We start from the raw sequence: 17876 nt of genomic DNA, 5'->3' as shown, positions 1-17876 counted from the left end.
GTTCTTCTTATTGGTCCATTTTTTTTCAGTTTTTCACGACACTGAAGCTCTATGAGCAGTTAGAGAGAGAGAAGAAGAAGGTGAGAGAGACGGAGTAAAGATGGAGTGTTGACGACAGTGTTGCTATGCTGAAGGAAAGCACTTGTTGTGTGATATAACACACATACGTGCACTTAGTCACTCCCTCAGCACACACCCCTCCCACACACATACACATACACACACATACACTCACTCAACGTAACCATAAACCCTCAGAGAGAGCGACGCGGGGCCGAGCCGTGGTCGTATTGTAACAGCAGCTCCGACACTTTCTTGACCTCGGCCGTCTCTGTCTCTTCTCCCTCTCTCCTGCAGAACCAAAATAAACACACAGAGTTTCTGAAAGATTGGACCAGAGCTCCTTATCTCCTTATCTGACTGATGCATGGGCACACTGGGTACCGATGTTCTTGTGCTGCATTGCTTCCATCACACCTCCACAAGTGACTTAAGAGTAATTTTCATGTCATTAATGCATCGTCCATATATTTTTAGTTGCATTTTTCCCACCTAAAATAATCTTGGTTCTCCACTCATGTAAAGGTAGGTAAGGTTAGATTAGGTTAGGTAAGCTTTATTGTCCCCATAGTGTAATTACCTTTACAGCAGGGATCACATAAACACAAAAGCAGAACATAAAAAACAAAGCAATAATAAACAAGTCACACAATCAATGCCAGCGAATGGACTTTCAAAGTGAGTGCAAATCAATAATACACACTGAATAGAAAGAAAGAAAGTGGGTCAGATAAGTGCAAGGAAACAGTCGGCGCTGATTATTATTGAGCATATCAATCACACTTCAGCTCTCAGCAACAGGGCGACACAAGAAGGTGTTTTAATGCAAAAGACGTGTTAACACAACATTGAAGAGCAAAGCAAGAGAAGGAATTCATGCAGCCAAAGTATTTTTTTTAAACAGAAAGAGAGATAAAACTGCTAAAACGTGAATAAATAGCTACAAAATAGAAAAATGGTCTGTCAATGCAGTGTAGAAATAAGAGCTTAATAAAAGTCTTCAGACTTGATTTAAAGGCGCTGAGGGTTTTGGCAGACCTGCAGCTTTCTGGGAGTTTGTTCCAGATATTTTGGTGCAAAGAAACTAAATATGTTTCACCATGTTTAACCATGTGACAGAAGACCTGTCCCCGATCCCAGGCCATCTTTACACTACACTACATGGTTTAAGACAGTGACCCAATTCTGGGATCGGATCTGTAACATCAACATATAAACAGGGAAAAGAAAATGCATGAAATTGGATGTTGTCAGATCGGATTCAGGCCTGTTTCCTACGTGGAAATAAATCAGATAGGAATACGATATCTGCCACATGTTTTGTGCAATTTGATGATAGCCTAAGGCCTCACTTCTTTCTCCTCTGCTTTAACATGTGACCAATGTCCTGTGCAGCTCTACGAATGCTTCAGATATAAAATTGCTTGATATATTTTGTCCATTTCATCAGCAGCACCTGTGTTGTGTAAATACAGATATGAGTCACTTCTAATAGAACTTGTAAACAGACAGTCAAGAAACATCAGATATAGGCAACAAAGCAAAATTGCCTCCTGAGGAGCTGACTCATAATGACAGAAAGGTTGGCTGGAACCTTCCAGAGATTATGCTGAGAGTCTTTCCACCACTTATAAACCACAATAAATATTATATTATAAACAATCTATATCATGTTAAGTTAGTGAGTAGAAGTAGAACAATCCTCCATTATTTTTTCCACTCTGCTCTGATGCTTCTATGTCGCTATTTGTATCAAATTTGATACATGAAAATACATGAGTTCTTCAGACCCTCACTGTGTTTTTTTTTCGCTGAAAAACCTAATGTATACAATCAGATACATGTAATGATCAGACAAACCGCCAGGGTGCAGTTATTTGTGCACCAGCAGGCCTTCGCTCGGGACATCCAATATGGCCGCTGCCAGTCAGTGACCCAAATGTGTTTTCTCATGGATATTATTGCCAATTTTGAAAAAAGTTAAGTTAAGAAAAACTTTTTTTAAAAAAAGAAATGTTATTGAAACTTAAATAGAAGTAGTTACTGCATTGATGTAAAGTAAAACTACTTAATATTTCATAACTTATTTTATAGTAGAGCCGTGTTAAAAATGTGTGTATCAAAATAGATACAGCAGGTATGTAAGGTGATTTTCTATGCAAATCTCATATTAAAAAAACATATATATATTTTTTTTTTTTTAATTATATTTTTTTTACATTTTCAGAAGGTCCAATAAAGGGTCCAATTTCAAAATTTTAGAATTTTCTGACAATCATTTCATGGTTCAGGCTTGGTCAAAGGTCACATAAACTCAGTCAGTTCCCACTGTTGGTCCTCAGTGCGTTGGGTTCTGTGTTATTGTTGTCAACACTGCTGGTTATCTGATTGGTCCAGTGAGTGTTTTAACATTTGTCTGGTTATATGCACTGTGTGTGTACATGTGTGTATGTGTGTGTGTGTGTGTGTGTGTGTGTGTGTGTGTGTGTGTTTTATCTGATCACGTCTGATGGAGCAGCTTCACATTAATCTGTGCCACTCACGTCTCAGCACCTCGATCTGACACCGGCTCTGAGTGGACCGGACTGGATCAGTGGCTGCTGCACTTTATCTGCAGCCCACAGTGTATCTGTGTGTGTGTGTGTGTGTGTGTGTGTGTGTGTGCTTGTGTGCTTACTTAGAGGAGGAGGCTCCTTCTCTTAAAAGCCTTCAGTGTTTGATACTGAGTAAATTATCTTAATGGCTTCCCATCACTCTGCACATGTGTGTGTGTCCACTCACACACACTCAAAGCTGTGAAGGTGAATACGCAGCTGCTGCACAGACTCCAGATAAATCACAAATACAAGTCAGTTTGTTTGTAACAGAATAATCAATGCAAAGTATAACTCACCTGTATTATTACCAACAGCGTTTAGAGCAGGAGTGCAAAAGTAAATGATTTGTTATTTGAGATAAATCTCCCTCAGACGCCGTGTAGCTCATCAACCCATCGACAGAGAGAGAGAGAGCTGACGATGAGAAAAGAGCGGAGGAGGTGAATTAGAAGCAGAAGTAGGACAGCCGGAGCAGGCGTATCCCTGGGCAACCATGCGTGTCTTTGTGTACGCTGTAAAACACTGTAAAGCGCTGCAAAGTGTTGTAAAATTCATCAGGTTTGTGTTTGTGAACATGGCTGCCCCTTAACTCTGCTCCGCTCACCTCGGCCGCTCAATTATGTACAAGTGGAATTAGACATGAATATAGAATGACATGAGAACTGAATGCAGATGCTACACACACACACACACACACAGAGTAAACAGGTGACCCACAATGAAACACCATAAACAAACATCACAAAGTATGTTGAAATAGGGAAACACCAGGATGATAAATTATATATATTTAGTCCTTCATCATTACTATTATTTCTCATACTGTTTGCAACACACTGACTGGGTTTAAGACTTGTTCTCTCCCTTTTAGCCAGCCTAACCCTTTGTTTAATATAAAATTGTACAATTATTATAGTATAACATATCTGTCCTAAAACCATGAAAAAAGAGCTGTCCAATCAGTTTTTCTTTCTGCTGTCAGGTGACTCACTCGCTGGTTAGGAAATCATAACCAGGAAGAACTGAAGCCTGAACCACTGCTTGTGTATGTATCATATTTTGATGCAGGACCAACAATCACAACCCGTCACTGAGTCTTTGTGAAGGCGGAGTTATTACAAAGGAAACGGTCCTGAGCTTTTCCCCGCAGGCTGCAAGTCGGCAGAATTTGCTTTCACAGCATAGTGGCACATAGTAGCCTACTGTGTGGAATCAAACATCATCAGGTTATACATTTAAAATACATGAACAAACATCAATATCAGACCAGACACTTTACATACAGACTATAGATTTAACATAGACAGAGTTGGAGATGAGTGGAGTTCAGTAACCTGATGGCAGTGGGAAAAAAACAGTTTTTGAACCGGGTTGTTTTGGTGGGGAAGAAGAATTTGTCCGACAGTCTGCACCGGTCCTCACATGACAACATTTAAAAGTTGGATCATATTCATGAAAGAACCCTTTAAAAACCTTCTCTTCATAATGTAATGTGTCACATATTTAATTCTGGTCATTGTGAAACCAGCCAGAAGAAAGAAGTAGCTGATTGTTACTTATTAAACAGTAGTCGTACACTTATACCACGACTGAGATTAGCTCAGTATTTTATGTCAAAACTGTAAAAATAAGAATTAAGAGTCTGTATTTACAACAAAAGTAATCACTTGGCTCCCGGTGCATAAACCCACCTCATTTCTTCAAAATCTGTTAACATTTTTTTTTTTTTTTTTCAGAGATTTACGTGCTAATGAACAAGTGGGACTCTAAACACAACCTACTTGGCAGAGACCACTGTGCCAATTGGGTGTAAGTACACACACACACACAATTCACTGGGATTAATTGTTCTCTTAATTCACTTTTGGCAGGAAACAGCCGTTCACTCACACGACGAAGAAATAAATGACTGAATTAATGACGGAAATTAGATCTGGATGAAAAATTTGGACAAGTCACCAACTGGGTGCCATCATGTCAACATAATTCTGTCTGTGTGTGTGTGTTTGTGTGAAATGGATAGCTGTTGTCAGCACAGACTAATATCAACTCCCACATGCACTGTTAATGCCAGACCAAGGACAGCATTCACACACACAAAACACATGATCTCAGTCAGAGTATAAAGGCAGCAGATCATTAATCCACTCTGCTGTCTGTCTGTCGGTCTGTGTCGAGGCCACTTTGGATGGAAAAAGGGAGAGACAGTGTGAGAGGAGGGAGAAAAAAGATGGAGACAGAGGGAAACAAAGGAGCGAGACGACGGCGGAGACACTTTTAAAACACTAATGTAATGCACAGGAGTGTATTTACAGGAGATGGAGACAGACTTCTCATGTGAATATGGTTTACACACTGGAGTTAACTGAACTGCAGTAATATGATTTGATGAATGATGCACAGGTATTTGTTAGAGAACAGCAGTGGCACTTTTATTTAATATTATCAGCTGCTCACTGATGGGACAGGTACAGATACAAGACAAGGCAACGTAAATGTATTTGTATAGCACAATTCATACCAAAGGCAATGTAAAAGTGTTTTACAGAGGTAATTAAAATGGATAATGAAGGATTAAAACAACACTGTTAATGAAAAATGATTACAGTAATTAAAATGTTGGAACTAATTCATGGAAAGGCAGCAGAAACCAGTGTGTATGTATCTGGAAGGAAGGATCTAAGGCGACCTCAGGTGTTCAGGAAGTTTGTTTTCAATCCTGTCCTTGGTGCTTCACAGCAAACTGATACACTGTAAAATCTCAAAATCTTTCCAAGAATATTTGTCTTATTTCTTGTCAAAATGTCTCATTTCTAGTCAAAACTAATATCTTTCCACCTAAAATAAGACTAATCACCTAAAAATTAACTTGTTTTTAGATCATTTTCACTTGTTTCAAGCTAATTTTCACTTGAAATAAGTAGAAAAATCTGCCAGTGAAAGCAAGTTTTTTGTGCTTGTAATAAGAAAGAAAAACTTGCTCGACTATCAGATTATTTTAAGTGAAAATCTGCTTGAAAGAAGTAAAAAATGTCTTAAAAACAAGCTACTTTTTATGCGATGAGTCTTATTTTAAGTATAATGAGATTTGTTTTGACTGGAAATAAGACAAATATTCTTGGTAAGATTTTGAGTTTTTGCAGTGTAAGACGTTGTTGTATTTTGATCCAGGACTGTTCAGAGATTTTTAGGACCAGTAGTAAAATTTTAAAAATTTCTGTCAGTGTAACGATGTAAGAACTGTCCAGTTTCCTGTTGTTTGTAATGACTCATTCTGCAAGACAGAGAAAGATACAGGAGCCTGGCCTGATTTGAGATTGATTATGGATCAGGGGAAGGTGTATTCACCTTCAAGAGATGTGACCAACGTACGCAGATCAAAATGTCTCCGCAAGCAATTGGATAGACCTCAAACCAATCAGAGCAGCGATCCAGATGACGTCTGCAGAGCGACAGAAAACGTGTCAGCGAATGTGGTAGTTGTGGTTTTGCAGCGTTGAAGGACTTCTGCTGGTTCTATAAAGACAATCTGAGTGTCTGAATTGAACTGTAGCTGCTCTTCAGTAAATGGTAAATGCACACTTACACTATACAGTATATACGTATATATATAGCGCTTGTCTTGTCACTTGGACGACTCAAAGCGCTTTACACTGTATTGTGACACACACATTCATACAGCTCTGCGCACAGGCTTGGAGGCTAATCATTCATACATCCGATGATGATACATCGGAGGGCAAGTGTTGGCCCTCGATCGAGCCTCCTGAGCCACAGCCGCCCACAGTGGTCATACAAAAGCTGCTACTGTATGTGGCTTCTCTGTCGTCATCACGTTAAAGGACAATTCCAGGCGAATTCAACTCGGGGGTGTATTTTCCTATCATTTTAGGTCTAAAAGAATGAATCTGAAGATTTTCAGTTTAATTGCTCCTGTTTTGCGGTAGTTGTGTCTGTCCCCGCAGTGCTGGTGTGTTCAGGTGCAGTAGGAGCTACCGCTTGTGTCATAAACACAGGAATATCAACTCTTGACTTGCTTCAAGTGTACATTTTTTTCCACAGACAGCGTCAGGTGGCGACTCAAACATGCGCCGAGAAGTTTTTTTTACTTGAAGCAAGTAAAGAGTTGATATTCCTGTGTTTATGACACAAACGGTAGCTTTTCCCACTGCACCTGAACACACCGTGCACGGCAACTAGGTCTTGCGCGAGACTCCGGGAGACTTTGAATTAGATCTAGTTTTACAAACATGTCGGCTTGCTTGAAGTAAATAAACTTCTGGGTGCATGTTTGAGTCACCATCTGACGCTGTCTGTGGAAAAACATTGCGGCTTTGAGGGATGTAAACAGCCTAAACAGCGGAACTTACATCCACTCCCATTCATTGCTGCCGTGGCGATGCGGGAACAGACGCAACTACCGCAAAACAGGAGCGATTAAACTGAAAATCTTCAGATTCATTCTTTTAGACCTAAAATGATAGGAAAATACACCCCCGAGTTGAATTCGCCTGGAATTGTCCTTTAAGCCTGGTTATGCACAGTAAAAAAAACCTGCTTGTGAATGGTTCCACAGTTTTTGGTGAAATTGGAAGTCGGCCTCAACGGCTTCCGCAAAGAGAAATAAAATCCCTGGCAGGTTCATGTGGGTTGATCCAGGATCAGATACAGATACTGTTACCCTGCATCACAAAGCAGTCGGCAAACTTCAAAACGTCTTTGCAAGAATGAAGAAACCACACGGACGTGTTGCTGTCTCTTCAGTATGTTGAAATAAAAACCATCATTTACACAACATTAAATCCTCCTGCAGAGCGTGCTCGGTTATTCACTAACTATTTATTGGTAAATTGTAAATGGCCTGCACTTACACTGCCCTTTTACAGTCTCAGCCACCACTCACAGTGCTTTATAATGCATGGCTCATTCACCCATTCACACACACACACACACACACACACACACACTCATACAATCATACAATCATGGTAGCTACAGTCATCAGTGCTGATGCTGATTGGAGGTTCACTTTCATCAGAGATCAAACCACTGATGGTGTGATTAGCTCCTACATCCTGGACCACAACCAGCCCTGTTGTTACCTATTATTATATTATGTCCAATAAACACAGTGGGAGAAGATTCAACCAAGATGTAACCAGGTAAAAACCTGACTGGGCCTCGTGGGTTTATGTTTATATTGTTCATTCTGCAGATTATCTTCTGACATGGAGCCGTGCATGTTTTTAATGAGCCTAGGTCACAGGGTGAGATTAAATGTACTCGGCTTGAGTCCTCAGATGATAAAAATTTATGACCCTTGCCACGGATATTAGAGCTAAAACTTTAAATGAGTTTGGTCCCAGGGTGCAGAGTCCAAATTTACTTTCATAGGGCGAAGTTTTAATAAGACTTTTAGCAGCTTTGTGTTTCTATAACAAGATCAGCGTCAATGTTTTTATCAAACCATCAGTGCACCTCTACACACAGAAAACAGAAAACTTACACTCTGAAACACCTCCGTTCCACCCACACAGGTGTTTTCACCTTCACCTGGTTCAAACCTCTCTGGACCATGTGGGTGTGTGCAAACATCCTGATTCTCATCTCCACCACTCGCTCCAAAATTTCACCTGTTAGGACGTCGACAGCCGACAAACCTCTGTTGCTATCGGAGCTGTGAAACATCCCGTGGAGCGCAGGTGGAGTGTTTTGGCAGCAGGTCTGATGTCGGATCAGCTGATAAGGAAACAGCAGCACCTGGGAGCAGAGATGTCGTGCACTTCAGTTTAATCTTTTCGCAGCTTCCATTTCCTGTTGGACTCACTCACAGCAAACTATGTGACAATAGTGTTTATGAGTAGCTACAGTATGTGTTGTTGTTGCCGGGAGTTGTTGCATTTGCTCTTTGCAGCAGCATCAAGCTTCATGAGAGGATTTTTAAAATGTGTAAATAGCAGCAGGTCTGACTCATAGCATCAGTGGTATTTGCAACAATAAAAGCACTTGATTCTGTGTTGCACAATGAACAGGACCATGAAACTAAAGCTCTAAATGCAACTACTGTTAGTTATACCATGTACTTTTCCTGCTAAAGCAAGGGAGACCTCAGTGACTCTGACCTGAGCAGAGCTTTAAAGAGGAACTATGTAGTTAAACTGCAAATCCTGCATAGTTCCTCTTTAACCAAAATAACTAAGAGATACTTCGATATCAATGATTAGCCGGTTAGCAATGCCAGCTCCTCATGTTTACAGATTGACCTATGCTGTTTTCTAGTCTGGTAATTTTTGGTCTTATTGACGCTTAAAATCCCTATGAAATTAGAAATGTATTTTCCAGCTTTAACCCTGCATCCACATGTTAATTGTTCATTTATCTGTTGACATGTCAGGAAAATTGTTATTTGAGTATTTTTACATCGAAATCGATGTATTTTCTCTTCCTGTAAAACGATTCCATACATTTGATGACTCATCCCGCACTGGGGGGCGGTCCTAATTTCACGTCCAATTAAAATGTCTTGAACTGACTATAACTGTCAGTCACCATGACTCAAAAGTGTGTTGGGTAAGAATAGGCTACTAGAAGAAAAGAATAGACATGATGATGACAGTAATGTAAAAAACTCTTGATGCTAAACTCACAGCGTTTCTACTAGGATGATAAGTAAATAGCTGTTCATGCTAATGTTAGCTAATAACGATAGCAACAAAAAAAGTAGGCTAAATAGCTCTTCTAACAAAGGGCTGTCATTCAACACCCATGAGAAACACACATTACCAACTACTAATCCATCTGCTTAACTCACCTAAAAACAAAACATTGTGAGATTAATGACACAATGAAAAGAAACAATGAAAATATTTTATTCAAATTAGCATAATAACTCCTGAGTGTCCTGATTAAACCCAGCATCAGTTGAAACTTTGCTGAACTTCCCTGTCTCTTTCTTCACGTTTGCAGAACTCATCTATTTCCTTTTAAGACTCTATGTCAACATAATAAGATGTAGAGTGTAATGCATCAGACGTTACTGCTCTCCTTTGTTGTTTTACACATTTGTTCACTTAGTCTTAAGCAGCGTTGTGAATGCAAACATCTACAAATGACTGAGAGCTGCTCAGCTGTGCATGGAGAAAGATATATTTACCGTTTGTTTGCTTTGTTTTTATTACTTTTTGTGTAATGAGGGATCACACTCTTCAAATATGTTTACAAGTTGTTCTTTCTTTCTTTCTTTTCTTTTTTCTTTTTTTTTTTGCTACTCATGGCACGAACAGGAAAAATTAGTGCCATGAAAATCATTTTTGCGTTTCTATTAGTGCAGAGTCATGTCGCAAAAACAAATCCACATCACATCTACGCTCTAATGGCATCGTCAATTTCACAAAGTTTGAATAGAAAACTTTGTTTCTTTTTTTTTAAGTCAATTAGTAATCACACACACACACACACACACACAGGCAACCAACACACAACACACATACTATGATTTCACAGCTTTGATGTGACTCATTAGCTCCACAACACCTAAGTGAGACAAAAATGAATCATGAATCACAGAGCACCGGGCCGTGAGCATGTACAGACACACATTATTATTATTTTTTTCATTTTATATGTGATATGGTAATTTACTTCCCAACAATCTCTAAATCCAAGTCTCGAACTAAGGACCGAGCACAACGCTCATAAACGTCTTTGATGAACTCACTCTGGTCCTCACTAATTTAGGCCTACGCACAAGTTCGGAAAAAGCCAGATCACACAAACACACACACACACAACAGGCACAAACATAAACCCACACAAGCACGTGTCTCACACGCAGAGTCATTAGAGCAGCTCCTAGGACATTGGGTTGTTAACTTGTTGAAATCAAAGCGATTCTTTTCTAATTAAACTTAAATGAAAAGCTGTTTCAGTGCAAATTTTCACCACGCAATAGTTTTGATAACTCCAGCCGTCTCCTCATAGCAACAGCAGCAGCAGCAGCGTCAACATTCAGCTTTTCTTCATTAGCAGTTTCAAAGGCATCGATTCTTGCAGAGAAATAAAAACGTGGAATTGTGGAAGTCACTTTTTGCCTCGTAGATATTGACTTAAGATTGTTTCATGTTGCTTTCAGGGTAAAGGACAGTGTTAAGTCTAAACTATGAGGGGACTACATGTGTCAATGGCAGATTATATTAGATTCTATAATTTACTGATGGGCCCTGAATGCCTCTCCTGCATGGTAAGTGTAGACGCTGGCCACTGCAGCAGCTGGTTTCACTGTGAAAAAACTTTAATTATGACTCAGAGGGAACAGACAGACTTCAGATCGTCAGCTTGACTGTCTTAAATTGGACTTTGGTGCAGTGAATTCTGGGTAAATAAAGAATTTAAGATACAAAATGGCTGACTGAGAAACCACAACCCACCGCTCCGACTGTTTGTCTTTGGAAAGAATTCAGCGACTATAAATATAATAATATAAAATTTAGTTTGTCCTGTTACCAATGTGTTTCCTAGAAATAAGGATTAATCTTAAATCTAAAAATTTGCTTAATTCGTCCCATTGTAAGAGCATTCATACTTTCATTAGGCAAATTAGCAGCATTTAGAGTTGTTTTGGTCGCAGACACAACACCGTATTTACCGAAACGTTTTTAAGTACAAAAAAGAAAAAGGTAGTTGAGGGAAGGCTCTGTGGTGTGGAGGCAGCGGCAGTGCAAAGTATTGATCTTTAATGGGAGATTTAAAGGGGTCATAGTCTCTGCATAATGTGTCAATACGAGGTGGCATCAGGCTCCAGTTTTTCTCCCAGGGAGCCTGAAACATTTGTCTGTTTGTTCCTCTTTTTACTGCTGTCGTCTCCTCAACACAACACCTCCTCTGGACGACTCCAGGAGGAAGGATCAGACGTCACTGTTGGTTTCGGGGTCACGGAGTTGAAAATTTTCACTGGGATTATTATTTCTCCACATGCGTAAAAACATATTTAAGAACGACTCTATTAATCAAAAACATTCCCATGTTGTAGTGGCTTTAAATAATTCCCACACTGGGATTCCTTTAGGCAAAATCCAGGTTACCACCTGAGAAAAAGTGCTTACGACGCCGGTGTCCCAGTGCTACATATAGCTGCACCTAACGTCACCTCCACTGTCATACATACAGTAACATGCTAACACAGCACTTTAAACCACAGTGTGTGTTTCCTCTGGTCCAGTCATGTCTTCCTGTAGTCTGTGCTGTGTTGTTGTGCTGTTGTTTGCCTACACACCTGCCTCCCATTACTCACCTGCTTTACCCCCACCACCCCTCTTCTCCTGCGTTCACCCCGTCCTTAAATCATCCTCTGTGCTGCCTCAGCTTCCTCACCTTTGTTTTTGTTTTGCCCTGCTCTGTGTTTTTAACCTGTGAATCCTGAGGTACCGGACCTGCTTCCTGACCCTGTCTGCTTCTCTGACTGCCGCTCTGTTAATGAGTGTGTTCTGATCCTTCTGACCAGGTTAAAGACCGACCGGAGACCTGAGACCTGAGTCCTTGCGGCACCACTGTTTCTTTTTTTTTCTCAGCTGTGTTTTTGAAATCCTAGCCTCGCGTCACCAGGCTCTGGTAGTAGTCCAGGCAAAATAACGTTTTACAACAGACTAATTGTAATAGAATTTTTTCACCATACATCATTTCTATGAGGTGTGAACTTTGATTGTGGTAGGAGTAAAGGGGGGAGGGGGGGGGGCCTATTTGGGTGTATATTGGGCATATTTCATTAGTGTGTGGCTCATTTGCAAATTCAAATTCATTTTCAAAGAAACTTGTAATACAAAAAATGTTACATTTCACGGATACTTTCATTGTGTAAAGTTTCATTGTGATAGGAGAAAAGGAAAAAAAATTGCCCCATTGGGGTGTATTGTTATCTGACCTTATTGGCACCATAGACTTTATACAGTAAATCAGTCTTGGATTGATGAGAATTAAACATACTGTATTTCCCCAACTAGGATTTCTTAGGACTTATGTTGTTCTGGACGCCTCATAGTAATGATGTATGATGTCTATTTTTGGGTCCGAAATGAGCTAGATTGCTTGGACTAAAGAGCCTGGTGTCTATTAACTCCGAATTTTGTCTGCATTCTGGTTCTGGTCTGAGAGCGGATACGGAAATCACCATATTCACCATGTTCACCAACATAACACTTATATAATAGACATTAACTTGAAATACAATAAAAGCAAAAGGTCAACTTAATGGCTCTGGGATTTTCTTGTAAATTATATTCCTTAAATTAAAAAGTTTCACCACATTTTATTAGCTCGGTGCTTTCATTTTGACGGAAAGGCCTGTCTCTGTCTCTGTCACCCTGGATCCGGCTGCTTACCAGAACAGCGAGTCAACGGCCCCAGACTAGTGAAATCCAAACACACACACACACACACACACATAAAGGAAGCTGGGAGTTATTATGTTGTCAAGAGGACGTTATTACATCGGTACCCGACCACCACTACGCCAGTGCGCCCACTCCTGCTCTTATTGCACTAATTACAACCATCAGCAATGAACACAGCGCTAATGGATCTCGACTAATCCACTTGACACTCATTTCTTCTGGTTTGCACTGAATGGTTTAATCTTTTACTTCGTTTTTCTTTTTTTTTGCTGTTCACTATGTGGCCGTAGCTTTAATGCTGTTTTGTTTTGCAGGATTCAGAGCTCAGTCAGTCAGCCAGCCAGTCAGTGTGTCTGTGGTGCTGTTGTTGTTGTTGTTGTTGGTGCTCTCCACCTCTCAATGATTGGAGCAGAAATAGTTCTCTGGCTGCGGCACAAGTCGATGAGAACTTCCACAACTCCCCAGCGAGGCTTTGAAGTGATAATAGCCGCTGTCCAAAGTCTCTCCTCCCTCAGCGCGGCTCGGCCGGCTACAGGTATATGGACTCTGTGGCAGGTCATTTGTTATCAAAATTGCTCTCACATCTCGCTCTTCTCTTTCCACCTCCTCCTCCACTTTCTGTCCCTTTGCCTTTTCTTTTCTTTTCTTTTCTCTCTCTGCTTGGCCCACCTTCCTCCTCCTCCTCCTCCTCCTCTGGTCTCTCAGCATCCTGCCCTCTCAGCTTCCTCCTCCACCTGTCTCTGTTGTGAGTCGCACTGGGATGTGGCTTTGTGTCAGGTCATGCGTTATCGACCACACACACACACACCATCCTGCAGGAGTGTTTTTGGTTTTTCAGACTCTTGATGTGGAAATTAACATGAATAACAAAAAAGATGCTAGAACTATTAAATGAAGCTATAATAATGAAATAATAAATGCATTATAATAAATTAAGATGTTTATTAAATTTAAAGTGATAGTTCAGCATTTTTGGAAAATTGGCCCATTGCCATAATCCCTATAGTCATAGCAGTAGGTTTGTTACCTTTAATTGTCGGTGCAAGCTATTTTTAGAATGGTGGAGCAGAGCTGCGAGCTGCTCAGAGCTACGCTACGGAGGCTAATGGGATTTCTTGGTTGTTTTAGAGGGAAATTCATGCAAAACTGCTGATGCGCGTTGCCTTCAGGGACAGTTTTTCACTCAGGTAGTTTTTCTCTGTATTTACCTCTAAAACAACTCTGTCTGGTAACGTTGTGTTATTATCTCATAGCGTGGTGAATGTGCAGGTCACAACTTGTCCACCAGAGCGTTTTGGAGTTGTTGGATTGTGTATTTGATGAGTTTGATGAGGGAAACCAAGAAACCCCATTAGCCTCCTTAGCGTAGCTCTGAGCAGCTCACGGCCCTGCTCCGCCGTTCTAAAAATAGCTTGCACCGACAAGTAAAGGTAAAGAACCTACTCCTAAAATTATAGGGATTATGGCCATGGGCCAAATTGCCCAAAAAATATGTTGAACTTACCTTTTAAAATTTTTGAGACTCAAAATTAACTCATTGAGTGCCAACCACGTAATTTCTCGTTTTTCGTTCCCATGCGTTGAGTGCCAAAAACGAAATTTTTCGTTTTTTGCTTCTTTTTTTTAATTATGAAAATAGACACTTTAATACACATTATATGTAAATTTGGGGACTCTACGACGAGGAGAACTGAAATAGATGACGATCAAAGTCACATGACAGCTCATGATCTGGAAGTTTTTATCATAACTCGGCTTCTGCAAACGGAGTTCTGCATGTGGATGCAGCAGCTGCTCCGCTCTCACCCGCGCTGCTGCTCCAGCTGCTCGGAGCTGAAACAGGAAGCTCTCAGCCCACAGTCCCGCCCGGTCTTCATCTGGAGCAACACCGTGTCCTCCCGCGGTAAAATCTGATGGTCTCTGGGCCAAAGCAGACCGCCGGCACCGACCCGTACCACAGAAGGACCGCGACCACCGGCGGGACCGGTGTTCGCGAGCCGCTGTGGCCGACAGACCCTCACGTTCCGTGGCGAGAGGCTGTGACACGGCGCGGTGCGTCTGTGTTATTGTTGTTTAGTGGCGCCCCCCCGCCCCGATGGTGGATTTGTGAATAGAACAACAATTGTTGTGTATATTTATCTTACACGAGCCCTTTGATCCAGAAATGCGAGTGTCAGAAGAGTGACAGGGACAAACAGACCTTTCATAAAAGACGCTCTATCTCCTTGTCTAGAAAAAAAGCAGGGATTTTGATGAAACCCAGACATGTTTAGCTTGACTTTTCTCAGGAACGGAGGCACGTAGAAACAAACGGTTTGTGGTCATTTGAAGCATAAAGTTAAACCTTTCAATTGAGCTACAGTATGTGTTGGTGGCAATAATATAGAATACACTATGGCTCTACATAAAAAGTCAAAAATGGTCTAAATTGCCGGTACACTTGACTAAAACTTTGGAAAGGAGCGCGGCACTCAATGAGTTAAGAAACAATTGTGCTTTAGACAAATTTATGAGCAAAATTATCAAATTCCTCATCCTCCCTTTATTCCTCTTGTACAACCTTTTTTTTTTTAAAAAAAATAAATAATCCCATAATAGTATTTTGTGCTTTCACATAGACTCCTTTAATGTCTTTGACCTCTTCACCTCTGTCGCTGCAGCTCAGTGGGATCAGACCTCACCACCTCTCTCTCATCCCCCCATTCCTACCTGTCCTCTCTGGATCAGTGCTTCTCTCCTACACACACACACACACACACTGAGGCATCTTTGAAGTCCTGCGAGTGTGTGTGAGTGTGGGTCTCCTGTGGTCTGAGCCATCAAAGTTTCCATTTATTGGTGCCTTTGTGACAGACTTCTCAATCTGACACACTTCCTCTCTCTAACACACACACACACAGACACTTTCCCATATGAATTACACTGTAACTTTGACCTTCAACACTTCACTGCAAACCTCAATGCGCCTCATCCCAGGACAAAGTTTCCTGACGACAGTGTCAAAGAGGAGGAAACTTTTGAACGAGGTCTCACTCTGACATTAAAGATTTGCTCTTTTGGGACCAACACTTCTTTTTAATGCCACATGCTGACGCTGCACTTAGGTTTGAGTTTTTTTTTCTCTCTCTCTTTTTTCTGGCAGGTGACCAGTTGCTGATAACATAGAAAACCCCCTTTTCTACTGTAATCATGTGAGCAGTGTCATATTAATGATAAATGCCCACCAAAAATGACAGAAATTCATGGACGCAAACTTGTCACAAGCTGCTTGGTTTTCACTCCGAGGCCAAAATCTTTGAGACAGAAAATCCACATCTTATGTTGTTTTCTTGAATCTGTTTCCTTTTCCTTTTTCTTTTTTTTCATGAATGAATTCCATCTCTTGAATAATGAGCTACAGAGACCACATTTGTTTCCCAAAAGCCTCCAAAAAAAAAAAGATGGCAGGATGGGAGAATGAATAGAACAGCATAACACTTCCAGAGCTCGGTCGGCGCTGCTTAATTAGCGGACGCCGGCGTTGGCTTCGGAGACTCGACCACGTGGTTTCTCTGGTCTCATTTCACGCTGTGGAAATGGAGAAGAAAAAGACACTCGCAGATGTCTGGGATTCATGGAAAGCTAATTGTCTTTCACACTTTGTTGGCTTGTTAGGCCTTTGATTCTCTCTCAGACTTGTATCTCCGCTTTTTGCTTCATATCCTTCCTCCTCCTCCTTTTCTTCTTTCTTTTCTTTCCTTCCTCGTTTCTTTCCTCCTCTGGCTGCGATATCAGAGAAGAAAATCGACATCACTGTCATTGTTTTTCCAGGCCGGTTTAATAGCTGTTGACTTGACAGCACATGTAATGATTTCTGCCTTATTTAATAGCTGCAGCTGTAATCATTTCTATGTGTGTGTGTGTGTGTTAAAGCAGTAGACTTGCTGTAGATGTAATCAGAGACTTAATGATGTGTGAGGTTGTCTGTCGAATGGCTGCTGCTTCATTTTTAGAACAATCGAGGATGGGCTTTAATTAATAGGCTGAAAGAAAGAAAAAGAAGTCTGACAGAGCCTGAATGCAAATCCTGTTGTCGCCGTCTTTCTTTGTCTCCGTTTGTCTTTTCTCGGATTCTGTCTTTGTATGTGATTATTTTACTTCTCGTCTTTTTCTATTCTCTGTTTTTTTTTTTTTTTTGTTCAGTCTCTGTCTCTGTGTCTACATTTCTTTCCTCTGTCTTTTCTATTTTTCATTTCTTCCCATGTCTCCTTCACCTCTTCCTTCTTATGTGTTTACGTTTTTATTTCCATTATGAACAGATCATTAGCTCCGTCTCTGACAAATGGAACCACACTTAACAATTTGAATTAAAGGCAATATCTTTGTTATTAAAATGTCTTGTATTCATGCAGCCCACCTGTGTTTGTGTTGTGTGTGTGTGTGTGTGTGTGAGGTGAGTGGGCTGATGCATGTGCAACCTCAGACAGAGAGAAATAGCTATTTAAATGTTTGTCTATGTGACAGAATTAATAAATATTCATTCGTTTTCTTTTACTTTCATTCAGACGAACATCCATGGCTCGCTTTTTTTTTTTTTTCCTGCTTTACATTCTGCACACGTTTAACATGAACATGAACCAAAGTCACGTCACTGACCATGGAGGTTGCGTTCAAGGACATCCTTTTTTGTTGGAGAAAAAGAAGTAGAAACCTCTTTTTTTCAGAAATTTACATAACGGGGTCATCATTTTTTAAAAACAATGTCACAGGTTGGAATGAATGGTTGCAGCTCTGCAGCTTTTACAGATCATTCCTCCACACAATCCTCTGTAATGACTTGTAAGAGCACAATACA

Source organism: Trachurus japonicus, chromosome 15 (assembly GCF_045865225.1).
Source record: "Trachurus japonicus isolate A0001 chromosome 15, Traja_1.0".
NCBI classification, from domain to species: Eukaryota; Metazoa; Chordata; class Actinopteri; order Carangiformes; family Carangidae; genus Trachurus; species Trachurus japonicus.
Note: the sequence above shows the minus strand (reverse complement) of the source record.